The following is a 17,227-nucleotide window of genomic DNA, read 5'->3' as shown; positions in this document are numbered from 1 at the left end:
CAGGGAGCTTAGAGAGGCTATAAAAATAAAAAACTCAATAATAATAATAATAGGGGGTTTCATCTATCCCCTATTGACTGAGTACATGTCATCACAGGACAGGATGCAGAGATAAAGATTCTTGACACCATAAATGACTGGTTTTTGGAGCAGCTAGTCAAGGAACCCACAAGAGAGAGGCAATTCTTGTTTTAGTCCTAAGTGTAGCACCGGACCTGGTCCAAGAGGTGGCTATAGCTGAACCTGTTGGTAATAGCAACCATAATATAATTAAATTTAACATTCAGATCGGGGGGGGGGGGGGAGACACCAAAACAACCCACCATAGTAGTATTTTATTTCAGAAAGGGGAACACCACAAAATTGAGGAAGTTAATTAAACAGAGATTAAAGGGTACAATCTCAAAAGTGAAATGCCTACAAGCTGCATGGAAGCTTTTTAAAAAGACCATAATAGAGGCTCAAATGAAATGTACATCCCAAATTTAAAAAAAATATAATAAGAGGGCCATCGTAAAAAGTGCCAGCGTATCTAAACCACAAAGTAAAAGAAGTGGTTAGAGGCAAAAAAAAAAAAAAAAAACCCTCCCTTTAAAAATTGGAAGTTAAATGCTACTGAGGAAAATAGAAAGAAACAAAAACTCTGGCAAGCCAAGTGTAAAAGTTTAATCAGGCAGGCCAGAAAAGAATTTGAAGAGCAACTAGCCAAAGACTCAAAAAGTAACAACAACATTTTTAAATACATCAGAAGAAGGAAGCAGCTAAACAACCCATGGGGCCGCTGGACAATAGAGATGCTAAAGGAGCACTCAAGGACAAGGGCACTGCAGAGAAATTAAATGAATTCTTTGCATTGGTCTACACTGAAGAGGATGTGGGGGGGATTCCCACACCTAAGCCATTCTTTATAGGTGAGAAATCTGAGAAACTGCACAGATTGAGGTGTCATTAAAAGGGGTTTAGGAACAAATTGATAAATTAAACAGTAACAAGTCACCAGGACCATGTGGCATTCACCCAAGAGTTCTGAAGGAATGCAAATGTGAAATTGAAGAACTTCTAACTGTGGTATGTAACCTATAATTTAAATCAGCTTCTGTACCAGGTGACTAGAGGGTAGTTAATGTGACGCCAATTTTTAAAAAGGCTCCAGAGGAGATTCCGGCAATTACAGGTCAGTAAGCCTAGCTTCAGTACCAGGCAAACTGGTTGAAATTTTGTAAAGAATAGAATTATTAGACACATGGATGAACATGATTTGTTGGGAAAGAATCAGCATGGATTTTGTAAAGGGAAATCATACCTCACCAATCTACTAGAATCCTCTGAGGGGATCAACAAGCATGTGGACAAGGATGATCCAGTGGCTATAGTATCAAAGGCTTTCTGAAAGTCTAAGTACAAGATCCCTCACAAAAGGCTCTTAAGCAAAGTACACAGTCCTGGGGTAAGAGGGAATGTCATCCCATGGATCAGTAATTGGTTAGAATATAGGAAACAAAGAGTAGGAGTAAATGGTCAGTTTTCAGAATGGAGAGTGGTGTCCCCCAGAGGTCTATAGTGTACCTGCACTGTTCAACATATTCATAAATGATCTGGGAAAAGGGGTAAACAGTGAGGCAGCAAAATTTGAAGATGACACAAAATAACTCAAGATAGTTAAGTCCGAAGCAGACTGCGATGAGTTACAAAGCGATCTCAGAAAACCGGGTGACTGGGCAACAAAATGGCAGATGAAATTCAATGTTGATAAATGCAAAGTAATGCACTTTGGAAAACATAATCCCAACTATACATACAGCATGATGGGGTCTAAATTAGCTGTTACCACTCAAGAAAGAAATCTTGGAGTCACTGTGGATACTTCTCTGAAAACATCCACTCAATGTGCAGTGATGGTCAGAAAAGCAAACAGAATGTTGGGAATCATGAAGAAAGGAATAGAGAAGCAGACAGAAAGTATCATATTGCCTATAAATCCATGGTATGCCCACATCTTGAATAATGTGTGACATTCTGCTCACCCCATCTCTAAAAAGATATGTTGAAATTGGAAAAGGTATAGGGAAGGGCAATAAAAATGATTAATGGTTTGGAACAGCTTCCGTATGAGGAGAGATTAATAAGATTAGGACTTTTCATCTTGGAAAAGAGATGACTAAGGGGGGGATGACAGAGGTCTATACAACCATGACTGATGTGGAGAAAGGGATAAGGAAATGTGATTTACTCCTTCACATAACACAAGAACGAGGAAATTAAGAGACAACAGGTTTAAAACAAACAAAACAAAAGGAAGTATTTCTTCACATATCGCACAGTGACCTCGTGGAACTCTTTGCCAGGGAATGTTGTGAAGGCCAAAACTAGAACAGGGTTCAAAAAAGAAATAGATAAGTTCCTGGGGGACAGGTCCATCAATGTCTATTAGCCAGGATGGTCAGGGATGCAACCCCTTGCTCTGGATTCCCTAGTCGCCTGATTGTCAGAAGCTGGGTGTGGACAACAGGGGATGGATCTGTTGAGTTCAATCCCTCTGAAGAAGCTGGCATTGGCATCTGTTGGAAGACAGGACACTGAGCTAGATGGACCATTGGTCTGACCCAGTATGGCCGTTCTTATGGCCCTGGCTTCATTTAAGGCCTCTCATAAGATTCTCTGTTGAACCAGAATGTACATATCAGAATCAGGCTTTTCTTGTAGCCCCTTTCCAGGTGGCACTGAGGGGCCATTAGGTCACAATCACACATTTCAAGTCAGCAGAACCCATTTAACCCTTGCCTTGCTAGATCAATACTTGCCAACAGGGCAGTGTACCAGCTTTTGACACATGGGTGCAGAAATCACCTCTGATCAGACAAGAAAAGGAGTTTGCTCATATCCTAGCTATCTCCACTACATTCTAGTTTGCTGCTACTGGCTGAAGAGAAGCCAATTGAAACATCCAAGGGTTTGTAGGACAGAACGAGTACTCGCTGATGGTTCTGTCTCAGAAAGCTTACACTGTTATTCCTCCACTTTCATCAGCACAACATTAGCTCGCTATTTATTTTTAAGTTAAAAACATGCGGCGTAGATGCTTATGAAGACTTTGCAAGTAAACTGTTAGGGCTGGAGCTGTCTGATTTGGTGAGGTATAAAGGTACAGGCAGAACAAGTTCTCTGGATTAATATTTTTTTTTATCTAAAATTTGGGATCTGTGAAGAGAAACCAGAGCCAGAATGGTTACTGAATCAGGCACACTTAGAAGAAGATAGAAAAAAGGCAACATGGCCCAAGCTATGAAACAAACTTTAAATGCTTCCCATTTAACTCTAAACTACCCTAAATGTTGAGGTGTCTGGACTAGTATCTGATACACAAAACACAAGTTAAAATGTATTAAAGTATCAAGATACAAGAAGAGATAGCTCAGATGAATAGCAATGGGGTAAGGGCACTTTACCTTTAGGTCACCAACTTGTAGGCTTGGCGGAATTCAATTTTTATTCTGTATTCTTTTTTCATTTCCGTTTTGTAAGGTTTTTTTCAATTTTTATCAATTTAAAATTTCATTTTCAGGAAACTAGGGGGAAGGGGTGTCAGACAATATGGATTCGATGGCAGCAGATGTAGAGATTCAAATAGTTAAATTTTTATAACTTGAAACAAACTGTCAACATCACATGTAAAAATATAGAGAATAAGGATCCTTAAACCAAAATCTAAGTTCTCCGGCAGCATTTTTCCTACTTTGCTTATCTGAAAATGTGATTACTGATGAAAATATTTTTGGTTGGCTTGTGTGTTTACAGTAAAATTGATATTTACCAATTAATCTAATCCTTCCAAGCCTACCAGTTTGAATCCACCAAAGTATGTGCTTAATTTAAAGCATGTGATTAGTCTCCTTGGAGCACTAAGGACTAGGGATTGTCAGAACATGAGGAGCTTCTGGCATTACCTCTTCCACCACAGCCAATTTCCAACATGGTTTGATCTCCCCTTTCCGATTCCTGCAGGCATAAGCTTGCTTTCTTTTCATAAGAAAGCTTATGCCTGCAGAAATTAAATTTGTTAGTCTTTAAAGTGCTGCAGGACTCTCGTTGTTTTTGCTGTATACTGAATAACACAGCTACCCCTCTGGAACTTATCCTATTCCTGTTTCTGCCAGCAGGTGATGGGATGCTGAGTGAGAATGAGGAGCAGAAAACTCGGAAGGAAGAGGCTGAGCAAGTGGAAACACACAAGGCATTATTGCAAATATCTCAAGAGGATGTTTCCAAGAGTCATAAGCGGGAAAAAGGTTGTGAGATTCAGCAGATGCCAAAGAGGAGGCAGGGAAAAAAGCCAAGGGAGAAAATGAATAAATCAATTAATAGTTCGGTACGTCGCAGGTCCCTCAAGGAAACCACAGCCCAGCCGAAAGTCCATGCAGGAGAGAGAAACAACACATGCTCGGAGTGTGGGAAAGCTTTCAGCAGCCGTTCAGTCTTGATTAAACATCAGAGAATTCACACAGGAGAGAGACCCTATGAATGCTGTGAGTGTGGGAAAGGCTTCATTCAGCGATCAGACCTTATTACACATCAGAGAATACACACAGGAGAGAGACCTTACGAATGCTGTGAGTGTGGGAAAAACTTCACTGACAGCTCAGGCCTTATTAAACATCAAAAATTCCATGCGAGGGAGAGACCCCATGAATGCTGTGAGTGTGGGAAAAGCTTCACTCAGAGCTCAGACCTTATTACACATCAGAGAATACACACAGGAGAAAGACCGTATGAATGTTGCGAGTGTGGGAAAAGTTTCACTCAGAGATCATCCCTTATTAAACACCAGAGAATCCACACTGGAGAAAGACCTCATGAATGCTGTGAGTGTGGGAAAAGCTTCACTCAGAGCTCAGACCTTATGAGACATCAGAGAATCCACACTGGGGCGCGATCCTATGGATGTGCGGAGTGTGGAGAAAGCTTCACGAGGCGCTCAAACCTTATTGTACATCAGAGAATCCACACAGGGGAGCGACCCTACGAGTGCTGTGAGTGTGGGAAAAAATTCATCGACAGCTCATCGCTTAAGAAACATCAGAGAATCCACATGGGAGACAGACCTTACAAATGCAGTGAGTGCGGGAAAACCTTCACTCGCAGCTCAAAGCTCATTACACATCTGAGAGTCCACACAGGTGAGAGACCCTACGAATGCAGTGAGTGCAGGAAAAGCTTCACGGACAGCTCTCTCCTTATTAAACATCAGAGGATCCACACAGGGGAACGACCCTATGAGTGCCATGTGTGTGGGAAAAGCTTCACGGACAGCTCAGACCTTATTAAACATCAGAGGATCCACACAGGGGAACGACCCTACGAATGTTGTGAGTGTGGGAAAAATTTCACTGACAGCTCAGCGCTTATGAAACATCAGAGAATCCATACGGGGGAGAGACCTCATGAATGCCGTGAGTGCGGGAAAAGCTTCACTCAGAGATCATGCCTCATTAAACATCAGAGAATCCATACAGGGGAGCGACCCTATGAATGCTCTGAGTGTGGAAAAAGCTTCACTTGGCGTTCAAACCTTATTACGCATCAAAAAATCCACACAGGGGAGAGACCCTATGGGTGCTGTGAGTGCGGGAAAAAATTCATTGACAGCTCATCACTTATGAAACATCAAAGAATCCACATGGGAGCCAGACCTTATGAATGTGGTGAGTGCAGGAAAACCTTCACTCGCAGCTCAAACCTTATTAGACATCAGAAGATCCACACCTCATAGAGACACTATAGATGCTACGAGAGTGGGAAAAGCTTCTATCAGAACTCAGCCCTTGCTTACCAGAGAATTAGCAAGTGAAATAAACCCCATAAAAACCTTATCTAGGGCTGACAAAAGTTGTTTTATTCTTTTAAGAATTTTGCTAATTCCCTCTTAAAGGCTCTTTGAATTATTCACGGGATCTCTCATGTTCCCCATATGGGTTGCCCACTTTTCTCTATTCTAGCTCACTGTGAAACAAGAGACCACTTCAGATCAATTTATGTGTCCACAGCTGAGCACCCCGTGACCATGCCAGTAAAGACCAACTGTCAATATCTTCAATGCCGAGCTATTGTTTATTGAAAAGCAGATCTCACAGACAAATAGCAAGGACCATACAATGCCTCTCCTTAGCAAGCCTCAATTTCCCCAAGCCTAAACCTTCAGTAACTATGCTAGCCCCATACAGTATCCTGATTGGTAAGCAAAGCGGGATAGCTACCACTCCTAGATGATGACTCTCTCTTCTTCCTTCAGGTTCCCTCAGGTCCTTGGTCTATTTTCTGAGTCCCTTGTAGTGGGGTCTTGGCTACCTCAAAGCCCTCTGATCTATGATGCCTCAGAGCAGGGTCTAGGTTACCCCGAGGCCCTCTGGTCTTAATCCTTCTTCTCTCTGACAGTATCACTAACCTATGACTGAGTTATTAAAGTCCTCAAATCATAGTTTAAAGCCTTTAAGGTACAGAGAACCCACCAGCAAGTGAGCCATGCCCCATGCTATAGAGGAAGATGATAACCCCCCAGAGCCTTTGCTAATCTGCCCTGGGAAAAAATTCCTTCCTGACCCCAAATATGGCGATCAACTAAAACCTGAGCATATTGGCAAGACTCACAAGTCAGACACCCAAGAAAGAATTCTCTGTAATAACTCAGAACCCTCCCATCTACCATCCCATCACAGGCCAATGGCATATGACTCCATTATCCCTGTGCTTCCCTCAAGGGGTGTTTCCCACCCTCCAGAAGACCTCAGCCTGGGACTAAAGGCAACTTCAAGCTTCTCCTCTCTTCCTTGCAGGACTCAAAGCATGGTCTAAATTACTCCAAGGTCCTCTGGTCTTAATCCTTCTTCTCTCTGACAGTATCACTGGCCCTCTTGGATATATGAGATATAGATAGAAAAGCTAGATACCATATTGGTTTCTTCTGACCTTAAAGTTTATGAGTCAACACGGTCACTGTGTGACACCATTTCAGTTCTGAAGACCTTTTTGATTTATATTATTAAATGTAAAATACTCTCCTACAGAGCAGATGTAGTTGGTCTGTAGGAAAGATCACCTATAGATGCCGTTGGGTTGAGAAGTGTTTAAAAGTAGTTACATAGAAGGACATATACAATTTCAGGGTCTACATTTCACGCCCTATCCCTGGAGGTAAAGTCAGCATAGCACATTGTGGCAGGGTGGGCCTATTCCACCCTGTGGGTCTTGCACTTTAATGGCTGCGTCGGTGGTGCGGCTGGGAGGGAAGCGGGGGGGGGGGCTGGGCCTGCCCTCTACCCCGGGCCCCAATCCAGGGACCCTGCGAGGAGTGGTCTCACACTGCTTAGTTCCTGAGACCAACTACCTTCCCTGGATTGCCTGTCTGCAGCCCCACTGCTTGTGGCCCGCTCCCTGGTACTGGTGTGAAGGGTTGTTCTGTCTTCCCCGGCTGGAACCTCTCTGTCTCTGGTATGGTGGCAGCAACAGATGCTCCCAAGCTCTGAAGCTACGGCAGGGCAGGGCAGCTCCAGCTGTTAACTCCCTTTCAACCCTCTTTGGCTTGCTGGAAGTGGAGGCTTTTAACTGCTGGGGCAGCTTCTTTGATAGGCTCCAGGTGGCCTAATTGGCCCAATTGCCTTGTATTAGCCCCAGCTGGGTTACACAGGGAATAGGGCTTTATGGAGCCTGAGCCTAACGTACATACCTTCCAGCACTCTTTCATAGCTGTCTGGTCTGGCCCTGTCACAACATACAGGGGTCAATCCACAACTTGGATGTTGGTAGCACCTTGTGTTAACCAGCTGAACTAATCAACCATCTTCATTCACTTACCTCTCTCCACGGAATGGACTATGCTATGGTAGCTTCTGTGTTTAGGGTACCAGCAAGTGGGGGTTTTCTACCACTGCGTTTGAACTCACAGCCCTTTTCTGAACCCTCCACTGGGCCAATTCCCTGCTGGCCCTGGCTCCCCAAAAGAGGGGATGCTGGGAATCCTGAATACATTCACCCATTAGAGGCTGAGGGACCTAGGCTTGTTTAGTCTGCAGAAGAGAAGAATGAGGGGGGATTTGATAGCAGCCTTTAACTACCTGAAAGGGGGTTCCAGGGAGGATGGAGCTAGGCTGTTCTCAGTGGTGGCAGATGACAGAACAAGGAGCAATGGTCTCAAGTTGCAGTAGGGGAAAGTCTAGGTTGGATATTAGAAAAAACGTTTTCCCTAGGAGGGTGGTGATGCACTGGAATGGGTTACCCAGGGAGGTGGTGAAATCTCTATTCTGAGAGGTTTTTAAGGTGCATCTTGACAATGTCCTGGCTGGGGTGATTTAGTTGAGGGTTGGTCCTGCTTTGAGCAGGAGGCTGCACTAGATCCCTCCAAATCCTAAAACAGGAATCCTAGGAGGCAACTTGCCATTTAGTTGTGAACCTCAATCACAGAACGTCACCCAGGCAATGCAACCCACACTGACCTGGTTAGATATTTCAGTACCGAAACAAAAGGACTGTACATGTTTAAACTACAACATCCAAGGCAATTAAAGCTTCCTCCTTCCTACTAGTCTTGTGTGGTTAATCCTTCTCCTGCCACCCTCAACGCAGATACAGACCTTATTGAGGCTTTAATGAACCACAAAACTAACAGTTCTCATTGAACGGTTTATAGCTGACGGCTTAATTTATTTGTTGATTTTCACAGAATGAAACACACGTTCAGTGATTACATAGGGTAGAGTTTTAGGGCTATATAGAGTCGGGCAACTACTTTATCCAGTGCATTTCTTTTTGGATTTTTACAGGTGATCACAATGTCACGCTCTAATAGAATAGGAAGATCAGAATAGCTACCAGTTAAGACAAAAGAAAGAGGAAAAAATAGGAAAGGAAAAATAAGATACAAATATGAGAAAGGGTTGGAACTGTTCAGCTCTTTCTGTCTTTCAACTTAAGACCATAAGCATGGACATAGGGAGTCAAACCAATGGTTCATCTAGCCAAGGATCCTGTTTCCCGACAGTGGCCAATGCCAGGTGTTTAGAAGGAATGGACAGAACAGGTGATCATCAAGTGATCCATCCCATCAGCCATTCCCAGCCTCTGGCTAACAGCCATTCCTGGCTAATAGCCACTGATGGATCTATCCTCCATCAACTTATCTAGTGTTTTTTTAACCCTGTTATAGTCTTGGCCTTCACAACATCCTCTGGCAAGGAGTTCCACTGGTTGACTGTGCGTTGTTTGAAGAAATACTTCCTTTTGTTTGTTTTAAACCTGTTGCCTATCATTTAATTGTGTGACCCCTAATTCTTGTGTTATGAGAAAGAGTAAAAAACACTTCATTTACTTTCTCCACAGCAGTCATGATTTTATAGACCTCTATCATATCCCCCTTTAGTTGTTTCTTTTCCAAGCTGAAAAGCCCCCATTTTATTAATCTCTCCTCATATGGAAGCTGTTCCATACCACTAACAATTTTAGTTGTCCTTTTCTAATTCCTATATATATACATACACACACACACACACTTTTTTAGATGGGGCAACCAGTATTCAAAATGCAGGCATAGCATGGTTATAAGAGGCAATGTGATATTTTCTGTCTTTTTATCTATCCCTTTCCTAATGATTCCCAACATTTTATTAGCCTCTATGCCCTGTGGGGAGTTCTAGCAGAAAGGAGGGGAAGTTAGCAGTTCCGGGCCCCTTCGGCTCCGCTGGGCAATCCCACCGTCTTGGGCTCCCCGCCAACCTTCAGCCCTAGACAGGGCAGGGCAGGCAAAAGGGAGCAGTCTCTAACCCTCAGTAGGGCAAGCAAACAGTTCACAGCCCAGGCTCTCCGGCAGCTCAGCGCCTGATGGGGTAAACAGGCGGCTGCCCTAGGGAGGACAAGCAAATAGTCTAAAGCCCAGCCCTCAGGCAAGGTGGGCAGGCAGAGCCATGAGTCTCTAGCACTAGGTGGGACAATCACCCCAAGGTGATCTGAGGTTCCCCCAAGGAGGGGAGGGGGACACAGGCCCACCCGACTCCACTGCGTCCCAGCCCAGGTTCCTGGCAGCAATGGGGTTGCCCTGTCACTGAGTCAGCTGTGTTCCAGCCAAAACGTGCTGACTTGGTGATAGGCCGTAACTCAGCTGGACTAGAGTCTGGCTCCCCTGGGCTCCTTCCTTCCTCCCTTTCCCTGGAGCACCTTGTCCCCCAAGTCATCCTCCATCTCCTTGGGGTGACTCTGCCAGGGGGAGGTTCCAAAACTCTTCAGCCTCGTTGATCAGCAGCCAGTCTGGCAGCTCCTCGGGGCCATCCGTGGAGGGCAGATCCTCCAGGTCGCAAGGCCCAGGGCTCTCCTCTAGCTCAGGGGCTCCCTCAACTGCCTGCTCCCAACTGAACTGGAAGGCCCGCCCTTTATACTTCCTTTTCCTGGCCCGCCTCTCCGCTTCTAGTCAGGTAGGGATGGACTTCCAGGTTCCATCCCCGAAAGGGAATTGGCCATCCCTCACCGTCAATCTCCAAGGGAGGCCACACCTCCTGGCCCCTCCAGTATCACTTTGCATTTATCAACAGCGAATTTCATCTGCCATTTCGTTGCCCAGTCACCCAGACTTGTGAGATCCCTTTGTACCTCTTTGCAGTCGGCTTTGGATTTCACTATCTTGAATAGTTCTGTATCATCTGCAAATCTTGCCACTTTGCTGTTCACCCCTTTTTCCAGATCATTTATGAGTATGTTAAACAGCACTGGCCCCATACAGTTCCCCATACTGGGGAACACCACTATTTACCTCTGTCCATTTTGAACACTGACCATTTATTACTACACTTTGTTTCCTATCTTTTAATCAGTTACCGATCCAGGAGAAGACCTTCCCTCTGATCCCATGACAGCTTACTTCTCTTTAGAGACTTTGATGAGGAGGTTGTCAAAAGCTTTCTGAAAATCTAAGTACTCTATATCCACTGGATCGCCCTTGTCCACATGCTTGTTGACCCCCCTCTAAGAATTCTAGTAGCTTGGTGAGGTATGATTTCCCTTTACAAAAACCATGTTGACTCTTCCCCAATAAATCACATTCATCTATGTGTCTGATAACTCTGTTCTTTACTATGGTTTCATCCAATTTGCCTGGTACTGAAGTTAGGCTTTAAGGCCTATAATTGCCATGATTACATCTGGAGGCGTTTTAAAAAATTGGCGTCACATTAACTATCCTTCAGACAGCTGGTACAGAAGCTGATTTAAATGATAGGTTACATACCAGAGTTAGTAGTTCTGCGAATTCACATTTGAGCTCCTTCAGAATGCGTGGGTGGATGCCATCTGGTTCTGGTGATTTGTTACTGTTTAATTTATCAGTTTGCTCTAAAACTTCTTCTAATGACACGTCAGTCTAGGACAGGTTCCTCAGATTTCTCACCTAAAAGGAATGGCTTGGGTTTGGGAATCTTCCTCATAACCTCAGCCGTGAAGACGGATGCAAAGAATTCATTTAGTTTCTCCGCAATAATCTTATCTTCTTTAAAAAAAAAACAATGAGAGTTCTGTGGCACTTTAAAGACTAACACATTTAATTTTTGTAGGCATAAGCTTTCATGAGACTCAGCTCACTTCATCAGATGCAGAGGTAAAATGATACAGTAAATAGGAAACATAGATATACAATGAGGGAGGTGGATGAAAGGTGGGTACTCGAGGGCTAATGACAGTCATTGAGGAGGAGGTGAGAATGGGTGAGCAAAGCAATTACCTCTTGTAATGAGAGAGCCGCTCCAAATCTCTGTTTAAACCCAATTTGAATGTGTCAAGTTTGCAGATCATTTCTGTGGAGACAAAATCGCATAGTGGCATCTCCAGCGCCATGTGCACTGCCCCCCCCCCCCATGGATAAAGAGGCAGCCTAGGGAGGGTTGACTCAGCAGCACGAGCCGCATGTACCTGTCTCCTCATAAGGAAATGAAGTGACCTCACCTGCTGGTGCATGGTCAGCAACTGCCCAGGATAATTGTAATCACCTGGTTGGCTGGTTCATACCTGCCCGGGAAATCAGGAGCACCTGGTTGGCTAAACTCCAAGCCATGACCTTAGAAGGTCATGCAACAAATAGCAACCAATGGGGCTTAGCCTCTGCTGACCAGGGGAAACTATAAAAGTTCAAACCCAGGTGGCAGAAGGCAGAGAGGAATTGAATCCACCCGGCATCCTGCATATCTCCTGGTCGTGTTGGCTCGGTGGGCTGATGCATCTTCCCCAGCCTGCTTCTCTGTGAACTGATCACTCACAGTGGCTCTCTCCCGTCTGCAGTATCTAAAGCAAACAGCAACTGAATTTGGCCAGCATGGTATACCTGTATATAATGTTTGTGAGTATGGATTAACTGTTTTCTGTTGTGTTTGTCTTGTAACTTCTTTGGGGAATTCCAAAACCGGGCACCCTAGTGTCACATGCTGGCAGCCATGCGTTGATCCAGGGGAGATTACAAAACGCTAAAGTCTTGGGTGGCGCATTTTGTCCTTTCGCTCACGGAGTTCTCCTGCCCTTTGCTATCACTGTTTGCTGTGCAATTGCTTGCTGTGAAACTGTTTATTATAAAAATAGAACTGTTTTATTATAAGGATAGGATTGTTTATTGTAAAATAAAGGGTTTATTGATTAAGCAAACCCCCAGAATCATCACTGTCTCGCTAACCCCCTGCATCCCAAACCGAATCTATCAGAGAGTTTTTCTCTCCGTTTCCACAATTTCTAACTCAGCAGTTTCTCTTTGAAGTTTGTTTTTGGAGTTTTTTTGGAGAAGTGCGGCGACTTTCAGGTCAGTGACAGTGTGCCCTGGGAGATTAAAGTGTTCTCCCACTGGTTTATTGGGCCAAAAGAAATCTAATGAGGTTCAACAAAGAAAAGTGCAGAGTCCACCACTTAGGAAGGAAGAATCCCATGCACAGCTATAGACTGGGGACCAACGAGCTAGGCAGCAGTTCTGCAGAAAAGGACCTGGGCGTAACAGTGGATAAAAAGCTGGATATGAGTCAGCAGTGTGCTCTGGTTGTCAAGAAGGCTAATGGCATATTGAGCTGCATTAGGAGGGGCATTGCCAGCAGGTCACGGGAAGTGATTATTCCCCTCTATTCGGCATTGGTGAGGCCGCATTTAGAATATTGTGTCCAGTTTTGGGCCCCCCACTACAAAAAGGATGTGGACAAGTTGGAGAGAGTGCAGCGGAGGGCAACAAAAATGATTAGGGAGCTGGAGCACAGGACTTATGAGGAGAGGCTGAGGAAACTGGGCTTGTTTAGTCTGCAAAAGAGAAGAATGAGGGGGGATTTGATAGCCCTTTAACTACCTGAAAGGGGGTTCCAGGGAGGATGGGGCTAGGCTGTTCTCAGTGGTGGCAGATGACAGAACAAGGAGCAACGGTCTCAAGTTGCAGGGTGGGAGGTCTAGGTTGGACATTAGGAAAAAGTTTTTCACTAGGAGGGTGGTGAAGCACTGGAATGGGTTACCTAGGGAGGTGGTGGAATCTCCATCTTTAGAGGTTTTTAAGCTGAGGCTTGACAAAGCCCTGGCTGGGATGATATAGCTGAGGTTAGTCCTGCTTTGCGCAGGGGGTTGGACTAGATGACCTCCTGAGGTCCCTTCCAACTCTAATATTCTATGATTCTATGGATGTTATTATTTTGTATGTCTGATTTGTGTCCATTTATCCTTTTGTGTAGTGATAGTCCAGTTTGGCCAATGTACATTGCAGAGGAGCATTACTGGCACATGATGGCATGTATAATATTAGTGGACGTACAGGTGAATGAGTCCCTTATGGTGTGATTGATGTGGTTAGGACCAGTGATGTTGTCACTAGAGTAGATGTGTGGGCAGAGCTGACAACGGGGTTTGTTGCAGAGATAGGTTCCTGGGTTGGACTTTTTGTAGGGTGTACGGTTATCTTCTTTGAGTGCTCCTTTAGCATCTCGATCATCCAGTGGTCTCACTGGTTGTTTAGCAGGCTTCCTGCTTCTAATGTACTTAAAAAAATGTTTGCTGTTTCTTTTTGAGTCTTTGGCTAGCTGTTCTTCAAATTCTTTTTTTGCCTTCCTAATTACACTTCACTTGCCAGAGTTTATGCTCCTTTCTATTTTCCTCAATAGGAGTTAACTTCCACTTGTTAAAGGATGCCTTTCTGCCTCTGACTGCTTCTTTTATTTTGTTGTTTAGTCAGGATGGCACTTTTTTGGTCCTCTTACTATGTTTTTTAATTTGGGATGTACATTTAATTTGAGCCTTTATTATGGTATATTTAAAAGGATTTCATGCAGCTTGCAGGGATTTCACTTTTGGCACTGTACCTTTTAATTTCTGTTTAACTATCTTCCTCATTCTTGTGTAGTTCCCCTTTCTAAACTTAAATGCTACCGTGGTGGGTTGCTTTGGTACCCCCCAACTGCCCACAGATGTTACATTTGATTATGATATGGTCACTGTTACCAAGCATTTCAGCTTGTGTAGTAGGAACAGTAGCTGTAGTCCAGGAACCAAGTGATGGGGTAGCTGGTCCAGCACTCCACAGAACAGGTTTTATCAGGTATAGGAATACTGGTATGCCTTGTCATTGATGTCATGATGCCCTTCCCACAAGGGACCACTCTCTCTCTTAGACACCTTGTTGACCTAAAAATGAAGGACTTCAGCCTTTACCCTGGTCTTTCTGGTTGATTATTCAAGTTTACCCCCCTTTATGTTGCCTCCGCTGAGGTCTCCCTCAGTGGTAAATCAGATATGAAGTTGTCACGCATCCACCCTTCCAGCCAGCCATCCACGAACCCACCCTTCCATCCATCTGTCACGCTGGCTGGATTTGGGGGGAGCGGGGACAGGGGCATTTATTATATTTTTTAACATCAGTGTGTCAAAATCATAATTCATATGAGATATGCCGTGTCAGCTACTGTTAGAAAGGCTATAATGTGCTAAGTAAGATGATAATGTTTATGTTCATGTGTTATATGTGTAATGGAAGTTATGGATATGGTTGATATATCTGTATTTCAAATTGTGCTGTGTCTGGGCGACACCCCAGAGAGGATGGCTGCAGCACAAGCGCCTGCTTAATGGCCCATTAAGGAAACTCACAGGTACAGTGGGCCTGAGGGAGAAGCCAGGGATATTCATGTGACCCTGGACTCCATCTTATTCCTGTAAATTTCCACAAGCAGCATGGCAAAGGCCAAAGGACATAAAGGTCAGCTGCACGACATCCATTTTGTCTTCAGTCAGTTCTTCACCTACCTCTGGATCAACTCATCTACAACTGAACTGAAGCTGTGAAACAAAGGACTGAGATCCATCCATGTGCTGGATGTACACCAGAGGGACTACACAAGCCTGCAAACTCCATAATTCTACTAGAAATCTGATATATATGGACTTTCAAATCAATTGTATGTATGTGATTGATTTAATCCTTTAACATTTCTCTTATTGTTTGTTTCTTTTTACAATAAACCTTTAGTTTTAGTTACTAAAGGATTGGCTGGCAGCGTGGGATTTTGGGTAAGATTCGAACCTATATTGATCTGGTACTGTGGCTGACCCTTTGGGGTCAGGAGAAACCTTTTTGGTAAAAAGCATAGAGTTTTAAATAACTGATCTCTTTACTGGACCTACTGGGAGGCAGAGACTAGAATGCAGTAAAGGGGGCTGTGTATATTTTTGTTTTGGCTTCTTTATAACCAGAGTGGGGAATCAGAAGCACTGTTTGTGGCTGGTTGGGAAGTCTGGCTTCAGTGCCACCCACCAGTGCTGGGAGAATCTGCTCTCCTTTTACAGCCTGCCCTGACCTTGGCATTTTCAGGTTGCTTCCTAGGCACTGACGAGTCACAGAAGTATGCCTTGGATACAGAAAACATGCCCAGTCCTGTTGGAATGAAGCAGAATAAGAGGCAATGCCAGTCTGGAAAATCTGTATATCCTTCAGTTTTCCAATATAGTTCAGGTTATCACATTATTAGTGTCTTACTCTTAACCAATAACTTGATGTTTAATTTATTTTTCATTGGGTAACCATAGCATATCTAAAGACTGCAAAATCTTATCATATGTGCTTTCTTTTAAATCCCAGTTGAGACCAAGAGAACCACTGTGCTTTACCCCAACATAGGTGCCTTCCTCTTCTGTTAGTTCATTTATTTCTGGGTTTTCTGCCATAAGTGTTTGTGGAAGGGGTCTCCTATGTGGGTAGGTTTGCATCAAGATTTAAAGCACCTCTGCTCTTTTTTCACACTTGGTATTTTTCTAAAGTAGCAGGAAGTGGAGAAGAAGTGCTACAAATGCATAAAACACAAAAATGCAAAACTAAGAGACAAATGCATAGAATCAGGACTCAAAATTTGTGAATGCTGCAGTCTGAACTCTGGGCGTGAGACGTTCATTCCTTCATTGGTTACCATGACTTCTACAGCACGAAAGTCCCTGTTGTCCAACAAGGCAGCAAGATTGGGATCCGTAGGGAAGGAAGGTCCTCGGAAGGCATCTACCGTTTCTCACTTTGCCTTCTGCAACTTTGGATCCAAATAGTAGAGGACTATTGCTCCCAATCTAATCACATCATTCCTTGGAACAGTAATCAATGCCACGGAGCTAGGGAGTGGTGTTAGAAAAACCGTTTTACCTGGGTCATGGTGCCCCATGGTTTCTTCTCTAGGGTGAAAATGAACAAGTGGGTGCCTGCTGTTTCTACCTGAGTTCTTGCAAATCCTTAGCCTTGGCCAGGAAACATTTACATTTCTCTGTAGTAGAATCATTAACAAACCACCCCAAATCTTATCCGTTTTAGTGAAGACTGGTGTCTCAAACATGCCAAGTTTTTATTTCTTTAAACTGGTGTCAAAGGTCTAAGTTAGGAACCAGACACAGGCCTAGATCAGAATCTCGATGAGATTCACTTAGAAAAATAGTTATTTTTTTGCAGCTGTCTCACATTGAACAGTGATTTTGTTTTATACATAAATTACAGCACTTATAAAAGATGATTTTCATCAAAGAATCACTTCTATTTCCTCCACATCTGCAGAGTTCAGGACAGCATTTCCTAATTCACAAGTTTAACCAGGCGACATCTTTAGGGGTAATATGCTGTAGGGCCTGGGACACAACCATTTAAGGACCAAATACAAGGGTAGTTTGCATAGTTACAAGTCACTTACTTTGGAATTCTCTCAGTGGATCGTCTGAGGCGATA

General features: G+C 43.9%; 1 pseudogene; it reads left to right on the top strand.

Moving 5' to 3' along the window:
• The window catches only part of LOC137144315 (zinc finger protein 850-like), a 36,066-nt pseudogene extending 30,199 nt beyond the window's left edge, over positions 1–5,867 (top strand).
• The last annotated feature ends 11,360 nt before the right edge of the window (positions 5,868–17,227 follow it).

The sequence above is a fragment of the Emydura macquarii genome, unplaced genomic scaffold (genome assembly GCF_026122565.2).
Source record: "Emydura macquarii macquarii isolate MOO-44397 ecotype Brisbane River unplaced genomic scaffold, CSIRO-AGI_Emac_v2 contig_3450, whole genome shotgun sequence".
NCBI lineage: Eukaryota > Metazoa > Chordata > Testudines > Chelidae > Emydura > Emydura macquarii.
Note: the sequence above shows the minus strand (reverse complement) of the source record. Positions and strands in the feature narration are given on the sequence as shown.